The 14,023-nt window shown below is 42.7% G+C and overlaps 1 pseudogene; it reads right to left on the bottom strand.

Annotated features, from left to right (window-relative positions):
* Positions 1–1,026: 1,026 nt before the first annotated feature.
* On the bottom strand, positions 1,027–1,825 carry LOC145406882 (L-xylulose reductase pseudogene; annotated as a pseudogene).
* Positions 1,826–14,023: the final 12,198 nt, after the last annotated feature.

The following is a 14,023-nucleotide window of genomic DNA, read 5'->3' as shown; positions in this document are numbered from 1 at the left end:
ACATTAAAGTATACCAGCAAGGTAAATATTTCCCCCAAGACTTAAACATGTATACAATTCATATTTCTCTATTGCCTTCCCTTTACTCTAGGTTTTTTATTAAAAACAGATGTCTGATTGCGCAACCCATCCCAAGCCACACTTTACAGTCAAATGGCGTTTGGTTGCTTATCATTCATAGTATCTTATACATTATTAATTGTGAATAAACAACTTTGTATGTAATATGTAACAATAGTGTGAAACTACAACTAGTCATGGGAAACAATATTGGCACCAGAACACCTGGATTAGTCATTAAAACAAGGAAAGCTATTTTTTTAATGATTCTCCTTTGTTAAGTCTGTATGTACTGTGTTGTATGGCCTGTGTTGTATGGCCTGCTTGGTCTAGTTAATAAATGATAATTGAAGCAAAATATACGGTAACTACTCTTTGAGGATACTCCAGACAGCTTGTTTATGATTTGAGATTTTTTTTTTCATTAATGCCATGTATTCATTTTAATATAGCCTTAATAGGCTATGCATCAAAAGTTACTGTATAGGCTCGCTTAGCTTGCCAAAATTAGCAACCCGTCCCTCCTACTTTTAGAGAACAGATGACGCCCATTCCTGTGCATCGACTTAAGATTCAACCAATGTTACATGACTACATATGGAAGCAGAGAACTAGCCACGCCTCTAACTGAATGATGAGAATAACAACAGCTTTCACATTGTGACGCGTCCTGAACCTTTTTCATTACCTTAACTCATGACCCATTCCCAGTTCGTATAATTTATAAAGGAGGCTCCAACATGCATGCGTCGGCTATGGTCAGCTAATTGCAGCTCTCAGTGCTGCTCGATCTCTGAGTCTCCGTATTTTAGACCCTTATTCCTGAGGCTACATTTGACCTTGCCCCAGGTCTTTTTCGGTCAAAATTGATTAAATACACCACCTCGTCCCAGGTGTCTGTTCAGAGGCAGGGTTTAAGAGCAATGTTAATAATACACTTGAAAATTAAAACTAGAGATATTGAGTATAGCTTTTAATCAGTTGCCTTTACAGACTGATGTTATCATTCCATTCAAGTTATCAGAAGGCCACCGTCAACAGGCAACACGTGGCCATTTACCATATCACCCTCGTCACTCAGAAGGTAAGCTATGGCGTTCACCACGTCACGTTCCGTGGCAATCCTTCCCTGGGGGGTCCTACCTATCACCAAACCTTGTTTAGCAGGCTCAGACCAAATCGCCCGTCCCATGTTCGTCATGACCACAGTTGGGGCCACAACGTTCACACGGATCCCCTTCGGTCCCAGTTCCAGTGCCATCACCTTCGTCATCATGTCCAGGGCACCCTTGGTTGAACAGTAGGCAGCATGCTCTGGGATAGCTCGTTGACCTGCTATTGAAGACACGTTCACCACGGCGCCCCTCAGTTTACGAGCCACCAGATCCCCTGCCACCACCTGCGTCACGTTCATCACTGCTTTCACGTTCACACTGAATGACCGGTCGAAATTCTCTGGCGAGGCTTCCAAGAACGGCTCCAGCAGAGCACATGCAGCATTGTTAACCAGCAGATGAATGGGTGTAATTTTTTTGACAGCTTCACGGGTTTCTTCCCAGTTTGCCACATCAACGCAGATCGTGTTGACTCTTGGACATTCCGCTTTCAGGGACTCCAGGTTAGCAGCTGTTTTGCTTAGCGCGAACACTTCTGCCCCCATCTCTGCCATACTGAGCGCCAGAGCCCGGCCAATCCCAGCCCCAGCACCAGTTACTAAGGCACGACGGCCGGAGAACTTGCCCATAACTAATGTGCTTCCAGTCCCTTGCACGGCGGCTGCTTTACTGGCACGTTCACATGTACCCCGCTAGTGGTGGGCGTATCGGTACCAGAGTATCGATACTACCGATACCAGCTATTTACTTTGAAGCATCGATACTGATAGTTGTATCGAATACCCTGCGAACAAGAAAATAAAAATCGAGTTACTGAAAATAGTTTTGAAAAATTTACTGGGAAGTGTTGACTACAATAATATTACTTTGCTGGAGGGCGGTGTCGCATTGACATTCATAGACTAGATTGCCATGCAGTGACAATAACTTGGAATGCCCTCATTGTGAATTATATCATTTATTTTTGAGGGAGTTCATCCAGTTAACAAGACTATGATTTCTTAAACTGAAGTATCGGTATTGGTAATCGATACCACCTATACTGGACAGAAAAGTAATCGGTATCATATCTAATTTCCCCGATGTCACTAACCAAGGAAAAATGCCACTCTTCACCAGATTATTTAATTTTCGAGATCAAAGTTGGTCTACTAAACTCCGTTCATTTTATGTGCCCTCTGTGTCACTAAAAGGAAGGGAGAAGTTATAACAACATTATTTTAGTCACTGCTACAAGGAAGAGAGGCTTTATTATAGTCAAAGAAAATAAAGAAATGGTGGACTGAGTCTACCATCTCGGTTTGGGGACAGTTATTAGTTTTTCCTCCTTAAATATCGATAAGCTTTATTTTACATCCATTTCATGTATTTGTCAATCAAAACAAAATAAACAGCGTTATGAGAAACATGTAACGATTCTTCATTAAGAAATATTAGCACGACATGGCTCAAGATCGTACGTTAGGATTTTAAACAATAACAAACTCACGTATGTCTACTGCCCTGCTGGACCTATTGTATAAAGATCATGGAAAACCAGAGAAAAATGGACAGTGACTACACTGAAGTATTTCTTGAAGTCTAGAGAAATACCATGTTCAGGGTACATCACTGGCCTGTTGTTTTGACTTTTTGTACGGTATTTTGGAGCCCTCGGCATTGTCGGATATCGGCCGGCGGTCTCTGCACGATTTCGGCTGTAAGCATTGTGCAATTTTCATATGAAAAACTTTGTAGATTTTCTTCAGCATTTTGGAGATGAAGCAGTGTTAATTTTGAAACCTAAATTATATGGGTTTCAAACAAAATGTGCACCTAGAGACTTGTAAATAAGTGAGGAATGCTGTCACACCCGGTGTGCTTTCACGGTTCCTATAGTAACGTTTTCCTATTTTTAACGCATTAAACCATAACTAGGAAATTAGTTTAACTACTAAAGAATAATATCATGAACTTACGTACGGTATATCATTAAATATCACGGGAGAGATTGTTAATGATATGCAATGTCTGTGGTCTCTGCATGAGTAGCCCGACTTCCATATTGAACTAGCTGGCGATCAATGGCAACTCTTGAGCTAGTGACGGTGGGAATTTAAGCACTGGTACCGCCCATCATAAAACCCCACCCCAGTCCCCACCAAGGGTTGCCAACCCGAAGTTTCAAATGTCGCTAGACTCGCCGATCCCTAAAAGCTGCTACAATATCGCTCACATCCCCATCGAAAATAACTATTTTCACTATTTTTCCCATTAAGCTACAGTCGCGTTATATCAACACTAAAATATTTGCTAAATAGCTTGGTCAATATAGTGTAAATAAAAATTAATATATTCGAGTGTCTTATGCCTAATAATGCTCGATGATGTTTAATGTGCGTAATTATTCAGTGATGATTGCATCCTAGTCATCCTCTCGTAGTCGTCAGTATTGTGAATAGTTCTGTAATAGGATGCTGTGTTAAATCTTTATGTTCCCAAGTAGTCCTGTAGTTTTATTATTTTCGACTACCAGTTTTCTTAGAATATCTCTTAACTTAGGACTGCCATAATTATGTGAAGTCAAAATATTGGATGCCTACAATGAAACCCTTGCTGCCCCCCCCCGACACCCCCCAGCACACAGTTTGGGCCTTTGGCGTTATGAAGCCTTTATATATATATACATATATATATATATTATGTGTGTGTTTACACCAGTACTAATGTACACTACAATACCACAATCTTTGATCTTTTTGTAATATGGACAACAGGCAAAGTACAGAATTGGCTAGTTCATGATAAATGCTAAAGCGCCTTACATGCCGGATAAGATACTGTAATAATAACAAATTCTACAGTGTAAAAGTTAAAACTCAACCAGTAATTGAATACAGTTACCATTATTTTTATTACTATAATAGTACTCTGTACGAAAAAAAAAAAAAAAAAAAAAAGCGTGGCTGAACAAGAGGAGAAGGCGACATTTTAGCTAGCTGTCAGTGCTAAATCAGCCAAGTTGGCAAATTTTGCCAGCTGACGAAAACTACCAAAGTCTCTCTCTCTCTCTCTCTCTCTCTCTCTCTCTCTCTCTCTCTCTCTCGTCATTACAGAGTTTAATGATATATTAAATTTTTCGAGAAAAAATTATGGAATCAGAAATTCAGGACTTTAGGAGATTTTTAAAAATTCCTCACGGACAAAGATATTGACACTTAAATGCAGGACATGTCCGGGAAAATCTGGACGTATGGCAACACTATCTCAACTTGCACATCAGGTGTTAGGTCTTTTTAAATCGTTCTAGGTTCTGGCGAGAGATTTCTTCTTTTGGTGGCACCGGTATTACGCGATGCGTCTTTGTGAACAAGTTGATATGTTATTAGTACGAGTGTCGGGTATTATATGCGATTGTGTATTTCCCTGGTCCATTGTTTTCACATCCGTGTGATTTTCCACCCAGACACACTGTATCTTTGCTATCTCTACTTCTGTTTTTTAAGTCATTGGCCATGCTACGTCCATCTTTCTAAACATAAATCAATAAGCAAACAAATAAGTAAAAACTCCTCTGTAATTACGAGTACCCCTGTTAGGGCTGTGGTTTTCTGTGGTTAAAGAAAACCAATGATGCTGCAGTGTGGCTATTAGTATCTTGCTAAGCCACTTACGTTATAATATGTGAGTAGACAGGATGTGTTAGCCGGAAGCTGGAAATATTTAAATATTAAAAAGTAGAGAGAGAGAGAGAGAGAATGTGTTGTGAAAAGTATAACTTAGCCGTGTTTTAGTCGTCCAAGCTGGAGCTTGGGATTCCAAGCGCGTCTTGGGGTGCTTGATTTGTCCGCAAAAACAGTCCAGGATACGTAGAGCCGAAAAATTACACTTGCCGATTGCAATGTTAACAGGGATTCGCCGAAAATCATCTAACGAATATGCAATTTACACGGAGCCCTTGTTTGTGCTGAATTGACTATATATGTCGTTAATATTAGCCACCTGCACCCTAATTTCATGTACATCGTGCAAATTTCACGATATTTATCATTTACGTGTCCTTGTTGGCCATTCTCACTCTCCCCAAGCTGCACGAAGACTGCTCCCGACCATGCTTGGGTGAGATACGAAGACGGTTTTGATTTTGATGACAAATGCTTGGGCCGGCTTCGTATCAATTTGACCGACAAAAACGGCGCAGCTTGGTTTCACCGAAGAAGGCTTCAGATCCGATCCGTCAGCTTGGACGACAAAAACGCGGTTATTTAGAACAAGACTTAACACAAGAATGGTCTAAGGGCCGAATATTTTAACTTCACCCTATGCCCTGACATTTGATTGTACTTAAATATATTTTCCTGACCCTCAACCATTCCCATAAGTTAGGTCTAAATCGTGTTTTAACCTTTGTGTGTGTGTGTGTGTGTGTGTGTGTGTGTGTGTGTGTGTGTGTGTGTGTGTCCATCACTCTCCATTCTCTAGTTATTCCCTACTTTTCTCTCACCTTCTTCCCTATCTTCCCTCCTCACCATTTTCCTTCCCCTCTCTTGCTACTTTCCTCCTCTCAGTCGCACCCATATCCTTATCTCCCCTCCCCCCGCCTTTTCTTATATCTCCCTGATCTACGCAATCTTCTGCTGCCTTCAGTCCTTCATTTCCTGCTCGCTTCATTCCATCTTTAACTATATTTCAACTCATTCCATCTCCGCTCACTTAACTCTTTCCTTCTTAAAAACTCATTTCGCCCAGTCACGCACTTCCCACTCATTCACTTCCCACTCACTCCTCCCTCAGTCAGTGATCACTCATTCGCTTCCTAATCACTCACACACTCATTAGCTTACAGTTCAGTCATTCATTCCCGAGTCACTCACCCACTCTTATTCCTACTCACTTGCTCACCACTCACTCGTTCACTCAATAGCTCTCTCCTCACTCATACATTTACTTTCTCGACCACAGACTGGGTCACACACTCCCTCAATCACTCTCTCTCTCTTAGTCCTAACTCATTTACTCTCCCCACGCACTCATTCACTAGCTTACTCATTTTCCACCCTCATCCCACTCTTTCATTCTCACTACTCACTCATGTAGTCACTCCCCACTCACCCACGCTATTGCACAATTTTTAGATGTGAGCCAACTTTACTGGAAAATGTTCAGGCCGATTTAATGGTTACGGCCGTAGTCTTAGAACATGAAATATCTGGGACACTGATAAATTTGATACTGTCGTTAATATTCTCAGATTCAAAGTCAATACCACTAAACAGAATTCGGAAAAAACAACTTACACTGGAGTGTTTTGGAGACATGAACAGTGGTGGCTGGGGCAGATGTTAGAATACTGTCAAGAAAAGATAAGGTATCAGACATGCATACTCAAATGTTCTACCAATTTTGCTGCTCATTACCCTTTTGCTGACTAACCCTTCTAAGCTGTGGGTTTGCATATATGTTTCTCTGCCCATATTTTACTCGTTAATATGATGCGTCAGGAATGAAAGTATTAAACATGCCCTAGGTGTGTAAAGTAGCTACAGTGAAATTTAAGGTGAACTAACGTCCTTGGCAGAACTTTGAATAAAAAAAGGGACGTGATCGATGGTTTTAAAATGAGCACTGTTGCTGTTCATGTTTCTCACTGGAACAGTTGATTCTGTGTGTAACTTTTTTTTTTTGTTGTTAATTGATGTAAGTAGTAGGTATATGTATACGGAAGTTAGGCTACTGGAGGATATTTTCAAACGTGTCGTCCAGTGATTCAGCATGTAAAGACTGGATGTATATTTTTCTTTGAGTGTGTCGTTAACTTAAAAGACATCCAAGACTGTGCCGTACTGAAATTGATCAAAATTACCTATGTATCGGCTAAAGATTCATGTAGTGTTACACAATCGAATTCCACATAGAAGCTGAGAACTAGCCGCGGCCAGAACTGAGCGACAGGAATAACAACAAAGTACTGCATAGATATGCAGAACTTTTGCATCAACTAGGTTGGTTTCACGATAAACTAAGCAAATATTCCACGACATCTCAGGTCGTATTTCAGAATCTTTGTTCGAAGGAGATTGTTCGAGTGAGAACACTTAAACTCAATGTTTCCCAGGCTAGTGGGTGGGTGAGTGTAAAACTGGGGCAACCTCTAATCGTGCTTGCCTTTTCAGTAAGTTGTTTTTCGGTACTTTAAGGACTTTGATGGATGGTTGCCAAGAGTGAAGACGTGTTTCTGAGCTCTCGTCTAGCTGCAGGGTTGCCTCACCGGCTTTAGCTTTGTTTTGTCCGCCACTAGGGCGTTTTTCAATAAAGTTAGGTTAGCTAGACCTCATTTTCCTCCCAGCCCTTTAGAGATATAGTAAGTGTCTATATCTGTTTCCTGAGATTGCCTTTGCTTACTCACCTCTGGAGTGTACCCCCCACTGATCGCTCTGGGGTGTGAGTTACACACGGGCGCGTCCTCCCGAGACTGGTTTGAGAGGGTAATCTCAGATTAGGTGTGTGTTCCCCAGGCAATTCTCCCTTGGTCGTTTTTCTCTCTCTTCCCACTTCCCCCGTGAGGGGGAAGTGGTAACTATGGCGGACGCCACTGCTGCCTCCCCCACCTTCAGGGGGGGAGGTAGTCCTGACCGACCCCCGACTGTCTCACGGACTGACTACCCCCAGACTGAACGGCCCCAGACACGTACCCGTCTTGACATTGATTTTAGAAATGCTGAGTTTGTACAGATACATGCGGTTGGTCCCACTCCCCTGTCCAGCCTCAATCCCTTTATCATCAAGAAGGTGATTGATGGGTGTGCAGGTGAAGTGGAACAAGTGAAAAAACTTGCGAGTGGAGATCTTCTCGTTAAAACTAGGAACTCAAGTCAGGTAAAGGATTTGCTAAAACTGAGCAAGTTCCACTGTTATGATGTTCAGACCACGATCCCTCACTCCATGAATTCCTGCAAAGGTGTGATCACCTGCAGAGATCTTGTGGTCATGGAGGAGGAAGAGATCGTACAAGAACTTGCTCAGCAGGATGTTATAGAGGCCCGTTTCATAACTAGATTCTCGGAAGGCAGGAAGACGAAGACCGCCACAGTTGTCCTAACGTTCGGCAAAGTTGCTTTACCTTCAAACATCAGAATTGGATATGAAATTCTTAACGTCAGACCATACATCCCGAACCCCTTGCGTTGCTTAAAATGCCAGATTTATGGGCATCATGAAAAGGCTTGTAGGGCTTCCCAGCCAGTGTGTGGTAGGTGCGCGAATGTGGGACATTCTGCTGAACACTGTACACCTGAGACGGAGTGTTGCTTCCACTGTAAGGATTCTCACTCCACTTCCTCGAGGGCTTGTCCCAAGTGGAAGGAGGAGAAAGAGGTCTGCACAGTGAAGGCGACCGAGGGCATTTCCTTTTACGATGCAAGGAAGAAGGTGAAGGAGTTGCATGCAACTCCCAAGCCTAATGTCTCCTATGCATCGGCGGTTGTGTCCCGTCCCGTGATGTGCACTGTTGAAACACAGGCTGACCTAACATTCGCTCCTCATGCCCCACGCCCTACCTCTCAGTCTAAGCCTCCTGTACGTTCCAACTCTCTGACAGACATCCCTATTGCCACTTCATACTCTCAGGCTGCCGCTGCTCCTTCGCAGTCAGTGCGGTCAAAACAGAAGCCTGACAAGTCAGATAAAATTAACTTGACCACCCTCACCAAACAGTCACGTCCTCATGTCCTTCCTGCTCCTGGTCCAGCGAGGGAGAGAAAGAATAGCTCTTCCTCGATGGAATCTGGGAGCCTCGTTATTGATGAGACTATGGAGATCTCCACAAACAAGCACCGGGATAGGTCCCCCGGTAGCCACTCGCCTGGTCGCGGGGGGCATAAAAAGACTAAGCACACTGGCCACCCTCGAAAATCTTAAACCGCCGCATTCACTATACTGCAGTGGAATTGTAGAGGTATTGGGAATAAGTTACATAATATAGCTATCTTGCTTTCACTACACAGGCCAGACGTTGTTTGTTTACAGGAGACGCGCCTGGAGGATCATCCTGATCCTTCACAGTTCAGACACTACCACTCGTATAGAAGATATGAAGGTCACGGAGTTGCCATTTACACACACAAATCACACCCACAAACGGAAGTGATTCTAAATTCTACTCTGGAAGCTGTCGCGTGCAGAGTAAAATTTAATAACACGTATCTGTCTATTTGCTCTCTGTACTGTCCCCCACATGGCCCCATTGATAGTGATGCTTTAAATTCACTAGTTGAACATCTGCCTGGAAATAGGTTAGTGTTGGGCGATTTTAACGCCCATCACTATCAGTGGGGTAGCTTGAGGATTGATGGTCGTGGGGAGCAAGTAGCCGACCTAATACTACAGTCCAACCTCTGTCTTCTGAACGATGGTAGAGCGACTCGTGTAGATGATCGTACTGGTAACTTTTCGGCCATTGACTTATCTTTGGCCTCCCCTGGTATACATCAAGATCTCTCATGGGACCCCTACGACGACTCCTTGGGAAGTGATCATTTACCCATCTGTCTTTCTTATACACGCGACATCATTTCGGACCCTCCACCTCCAAAATTTAACTATAAGAAAGCAGATTGGGGATCCTTCTCAAGGATCGCCAATTTAGATATATCTGGGGAGACCATAGATGTTAAGGTCGAAAATATAACCCAATCCATATTACATGCAGCTGAGGCTGCTATTCCCAAGACTTCTACAGTTCATGCGAAGCATAGAGCACATTGGTGGACGCCGGATTGCCGACAAGCATTAAGAAAACGCAATAGGAGATACAGGATTTTTGATAGTCAGCCCACTGAGGAAAACTTTATTGCATACAAACAGGCACGGGCTGAGGCAAGGAGAACAATAAGAAGGGCCAAACGTGACTCCTGGCGGTCCTTTGTGTCCACGGTGACTCGTACAACTCCATTACGTAAAGTCTGGTCCACTATAAGAATATTAAATAATAAAGGCCCATATTTTCCAATCACCACCCTTCAGGTTAATAATAACATCTATGACGAGCCCGTGGACGTTGCTAACATCCTCGCCAGGAGTTTTTCTCATGTATGTAGCTCAGCCAATTATGACCCGCGTTTCCAACATCATAAACGCACGGCTGAGCTACAGATATTAGACTTTGCCACAGAAGACGTAAACTCCCCGTACAACCAAGAGTTTACGCTAGATGAACTGCTCCTTGCCCTTAAATCCTGTAAAGACACCAGCCCTGGACCAGACACCATCACGTACGGTATGATCCAGCATCTTAATCAGGACAACCTGATTAAGATGTTAGCATTGTACAATGAGATTTGGGCGTCTCGAACGTTCCCAAACTCATGGCACTTTGCGCACGTCATACCGATACCCAAAGAGGTTGGTCGTCTTATGAATCCCACTTCATTTCGTCCTATTGTGTTGACTTCTTGTCTATGTAAGGTCATGGAACGTATGGTTAACAATAGGCTTCTTTTTGTTTTAGAGTCGAAGAATTTGTTAAATGATCAACAATGTGGCTTCCGTAAATACAGAAGTTCACTAGATCATTTAATGAATTTGGAGCATTGTGTTGCAGAGGCATTTGCCAATAAAGAATTCATGATAGGGGTGTTCTTGGACATCCATAAAGCCTATGACATGACCTGGCGACACGGTATACTAATGAAGCTCTATGCTTATGGTTTAAGAGGAAATTTACCTGTTTTTATCTCAAATTTCTTAAGGGACAGAACTTTCTCTGTCAAATTACTCCGTAACGTAACATCGGATATATTTATCCAGGAAAACGGGGTGCCACAGGGAAGTGTGCTTAGTCCTACTTTATTTAGTATTATGATCAATGATATTCTGTCATCAGCTCCCATCCCGAGGAATCTTAAATACTCGCTCTACGCTGACGATTGTGCAATATGGCACTCTTCCCGTAATGCACAATTTTCGGCTGGGCGGATTCAAGCAGCCCTTGACTCCGTCCACCAATGGGCCTTGCAGTGGGGATTTAAGTTTTCCGTCCGTAAGTGTGCCGCTATAGTCTTCACTAATCGTAACATACCTAATTTGTGCTTAACTTTGGATAATCAGGCGGTACCTTTTCAAAATTCTGTAAAATTTTTAGGAATACATTTTGATCGTAGAATGAATTTTAAACTTCACGTTAATACTTTGCTTGCTCGTTGTGATAAACCGTTAAATGTCCTCAAGTACCTAGCGGGTACTACCTGGGGTGCCGACAGAAAATCTTTATTAATGGTGTATAAGTCCCTTATTCGATCGAAGCTAGACTATGGCGCACAGGTGTATGGCTCGGCATCCGATGCCACTCTGAAAGGATTGGATGTGTTACAAAATAAATGTTTGCGAATGAGTCTTGGAGCCGTCCGGTGTACCCGTGTGACTCGTATGGAAGTGGAGGCGAATGTGCCTCCCCTCCGTATTCGCCGTGACCACCTGGCCTTGTCCTATGGCATAAGGACGTTAAGGAAAAGTAATATCGGCAATGTGGCCTGTACCCCCCTGCGTCAATACCACCACCTTCTGCGGGGGGTGCGTCGGCCACTTGCCGCTCGCCTCCACTTACTGACTCAGGAGCTTGATGTGGACCCCAGTGACTGTGACAAGTTGGTGCTTAAAAATATAGCGCCTTGGGAGCCACCCGGCTTTACAGTCGATGTCACATGGCTCCCAGCACCAAAGGCCATGGCGCCGGAGGCGGAGGTCCACCACTTGTTTCGTAACATCATTGTTCGTCACTTGGGGTCCCATCAATTGTACACCGACGGCTCCAAGTCGAGTGAATGTGTGGGTGCAAGTGTGTGGTCGACTGAATGTGCCCTCAGGTATCGGTTGCCGACTCATACATCTGTGTTTACTTCAGAACTTTTTGCTATTGACAAAGCCATAGACTATGCTCTCAGCTCTAGGCATGACTCATTTGTCATATTTTCAGATTCAAAATCAGCCCTTCAGGCAATTGCATCTTGCACTACGGACTCTCATGAGATCCAGGGCCGCATCGTTAATAAGTTGCATTCATGCAACAAGTCATTCACGCTGATCTGGGTGCCTGGTCATTGTCGTATCTACGGCAATGAGCAGGCTGACTTACTTGCAAAGTCGGCTGTGGAGCTCGAGGAGACTTGGGACGTTCCTCGTGATCTACGGTCGAGTCTATCTCTCGGAAAGAAATCTATAAATCTTCTGTGGCAAGGTCAGTGGACCAGACTAAATATTCCAACTTGTAAGCCGTACCTGGGCGACTGGGACACTGCCAACCGTCCCAGTCGCCTAGAAGAAAAAGTGTTGGCACGGCTACGGCTGAATGCCACCATTGTAACCCACATAAAACCATATATGGAAAGACGCTTCCCACCGCACTGTGACATCTAATGCGGTGTTATCTATTAGTCATATCATCCTGCGCTGTCGGCGATTTATTCGTGAACGTGCTTCACTTATAAATTACTGCGGCGCAGTAGACGTCCCCTTCACCCTTTCCACCATCCTGGGTGATGGGGACATTGTTATGACTGATAAATTGATGGCTTTCTTGAGAGAGACCGGACTGATCAGAGTGATGTGACTTTTTTACTGCGTGGTTATGGTTTTTATGAACAGTAAATATGTATATATTGTAATATTAATTAGGGTTGACAGTTGACATATTTTAAATAGTTCCTCCTCCCACCGATCTATTTCTAATATAGATGTCCCCTACATTAAGCCAAGTTCCTCGCCTGACAGTCACCAGATGATGAGTGCAAGTGTGCAATATAGGAAGGTATTGGGCACTTGCAGTCGATGGTGGTCTGCTGGGCGAGGTTCTTCACTTTTTGTACAAATTATGTAAATACATTATATTATCTTGCTTAAGTTATTCTAATTAGGGACGACAGCTGACGTATATGGAAATGTTCCTGACTCGTCTGGTTCCCTTTCATATATTGATGTCCCCTATATTAGGTTGTGCCTCGACTGACAGTCACCAGGTGATGAGTGCAGGTATGTAATGTAGAAAGGCATTACATATCTGCAGTCGATGATGTTCTGTTAGTCGAGGTATTTTTGCCATTAGTGTAGGTCTAGCTATTTGTCTCTGTAGGATTTAGTATAGGTTAGCGATTTGTCTGTTAGGTGATTAGTTTTAGGGTCTTTAGATTAGTTTTTCTTTATAAGGTATAAAAAATATAAAACCAAGAAAAAATTAAAAAAATAAAAATACAAAAAAAATAAATAAGATTAAAATTATTATATATATATATATATATGTACGTTTGCATGAAAGTGTGTCTGTATGTATGCGTGGAAGTGTGTGAGTGTGTGTGTGTGTGTGTATGTATGTATATATATATGTTTGTATATATATGTATATATGTTTAAATGTATATACATATATATATGTATACACGGCCTTAATAACCAGGGGCTTCGGCCCCAATGGTTGATAGGCCGGAAAAAAAAAAAAAAAAAAAAGGTACTTTAATGGCAGGATTATTTAGATCTTTACTCGGCATATGAAAACCTCTCGGTGAAGGGTTACAGCAGTTTCAGAGTCGGGATCATTCCAAAGTTTTAGCCGTCCTGAAAGGACGGGCACCGAAGACTAAAAAAAGAAAAAAAAATCAATAGTCAATATCTGAATACGCACTTTTTCATTTGGTTTCTAAGACTTGTTTTTAACCAACTTTGTTGTTCGAAAATTCTCAAAGTAAAATAACCACGGGAAATATTTAGACTGATGAGATCAATATTAGGCATCAGTGTGGTCGAATAATATGTACCAGTACTGTATGGTGTCCTATGTGAAATTTGAGAAGTGTCGTACTGCATAATTATGCTTTCATTGTCAT

The sequence above is a fragment of the Coenobita brevimanus genome, chromosome 71, assembly GCF_032717465.1.
Source record: "Coenobita brevimanus isolate Jiangsu-jjx chromosome 71, ASM3271746v2, whole genome shotgun sequence".
NCBI lineage: Eukaryota > Metazoa > Arthropoda > Malacostraca > Decapoda > Coenobitidae > Coenobita > Coenobita brevimanus.
This window is presented reverse-complemented; position numbering and strand designations above follow the sequence as displayed.